This window comes from Ammospiza nelsoni, chromosome 13, assembly GCF_027579445.1.
Source record: "Ammospiza nelsoni isolate bAmmNel1 chromosome 13, bAmmNel1.pri, whole genome shotgun sequence".
NCBI classification, from domain to species: Eukaryota; Metazoa; Chordata; class Aves; order Passeriformes; family Passerellidae; genus Ammospiza; species Ammospiza nelsoni.
The window spans coordinates 19236663-19238908 of NC_080645.1; positions in this window are offsets into that span (position 1 = coordinate 19236663).

The following is a 2246-nucleotide window of genomic DNA, read 5'->3' on the forward strand; positions in this document are numbered from 1 at the left end:
AATGCCACGTTTTGTCCCTCCAGCTCCACCCTGCACAAGTCAGTCCTGATTATCTGTGTGGATGTGGTGCTGAAATCTGGTTCTGAGCTATGAAATTTGCTCTGTAACCTTTTGTCATTCCCAAAATGAAAATTGTCCAAGCACATCCTCATCCCACAACTTTCCTTGGAAATTATCCTTGACCCTCACATCATTCTGAGGGATGGAAAACATTGAGAGATCTCTAAAGCCAACAAGATCAGGGCAGGAGCCCAGATTTCTCCTCTCTGAACCACTGCTGCCCAAAATCTTGATAAATACCAAAATGGCTATTTTAATGGTGAGAAATCCATTTAAAAAACCAAAACCACCCCCCAAAAAACAAAACCAAAAACCTAGAATTGTAGAAATGTGAAAAAACCTTGCTATAATAGTAGCAGAGTGCTGAGAATCAGGCAAGATGGTGCCCACGGCTCAGTTTAAAAAAATAACCAACCAGATTAATGGGCATAATCAAGCCTGACATTGAGTAAGAGGCAAGAACAAGTAATCAGATCCCAACTTAGCTGATGCTGGCATTACTGGGAGCCTGGGGCACAGTCCAAGGATAAAAACATAATGTCTTATCTAAGCAAGGAGTCATTTGTGCACCACTGGTTACAACACGTCCTTAAAAAGGGAAAGAAGGAAAAGGAAAATATGGCACATTAAATTATTTTATTTCCCAGAAACGATAAGAAAGTAAAGCTGAAAGTTTCTACACCCAAACTTTATAGAGGAAAAGCCTGTCTGGAGTTAACCCCTTGCAATGTCCACTGTAAAGCCCCAGGATACGGAAAAAGATATTAAAAAAAAATTGAAATGGGGGTTGAATGAAATTAGTATAATGCAAACAGTTAAAACCTCAGATTTTTTGAGTATTTCTTGCTGTTTGGAGATTGCTGGGATCCTTGGGGCCAGCCTGCTCCTCGGTTCAGTGAGAGTTCAGGCAGTCTGGCAATCCCATCCTTTTGGCCAAGACTCCTTTTCTGGCAACACGTCTCCCTGTTTCTCAAGAACTCTTCTTTTCCTCCCAATTCAACAGGATGTTGACCTGGATCTCTCAGAACAGCTCATGGAGAGGAAAGACCCTCTGACACAAAAACCACGTCACTGGAGAGGGAACTGTAATGTCAGGGAGGGCATCTGGAAGATCAAAGTGGGAATAAACCAATCACTCCAAGCTGTATGGCTTTGCATGGCTGAGTTTTGTTTCCAGCCTTTTGAAGCACAGCTCATGTTCTTTCCTTAACAAGGAAAGAACTTTTTGTAAAATTCAGGAAATCAAAAAAGCTGGTTCGTGTAAAATTCAGTAAATTATAAAAAAGTCCAGACCAAACATCATGGGCCTGTGGGGGAAAAACTGGAATTTAATTTCTGTACTACAGACCTTTCCCAGAAAAGCCAGGCATGGGCCAGCGTGAAATGTAACACCACACATCTGTGGGGGATTCTGCCCAGTCCCCCCAGCCTTTTCCATTTCCATCATTTGCCATGTTTGGAACCTTCCATGATGACAATTCATCGGCAGAGCCCAGCTCTTCCCCAGAGGGAGCTCTGGGACACTGGGGCTGCCTGGAGTCGGGAGGAAGACACAGGTGAGAAGGGATGGAGGGTGGTGGGTGGAAGTCACCTCCTCCAACTCTCCTCTGCCTATGGAGCAGGGTGAGAACATGTGTAGGGCATGAAGGAAACATCATTTCCCCCTTCCAGCAGCAACTCACAGTGTGAGCACTGTGGTGTCTCACGGAAATTACTCAGGTTCTCCATGCTGACCTGCCTTAATGGTCCTCATTCGGTGGGACATTGATTTTTTTGTCCTTACCAGCCTCAAGTGACACCGTTTGCTCTTCCCCCAAGGGCTGGTAGGCCAGCAAGGTGACAATTGGTGATTGGATGTGACCACTGTGCCCTGGGAGAGTGACACGTGTGTGTCGGCCTCTCCCCAGCCCTTCTCAAAATGTTTGTGCAGGAGCAGCCATAAATGCTGCTGTATTGACCCGAAGATGCAATCCAAGGCGTTTGAGCCTGGGCCTTATCTGCATCACCTTATCAGGAGCCAGAGAGCGAGATGCACCCCGGGAAGGGAGGGGACTGTGCCAGAGGGTTTGGCCTCGTCCCTTCTCTTCTGGCACGGGGAGGGACTGCGGGCAGAGCTGGGTAATGATTTGTCACCGCCAGGAGCGGGGTGTCTCTCTCTGCAGAGGAAACCTTGGCCGTGATTGACA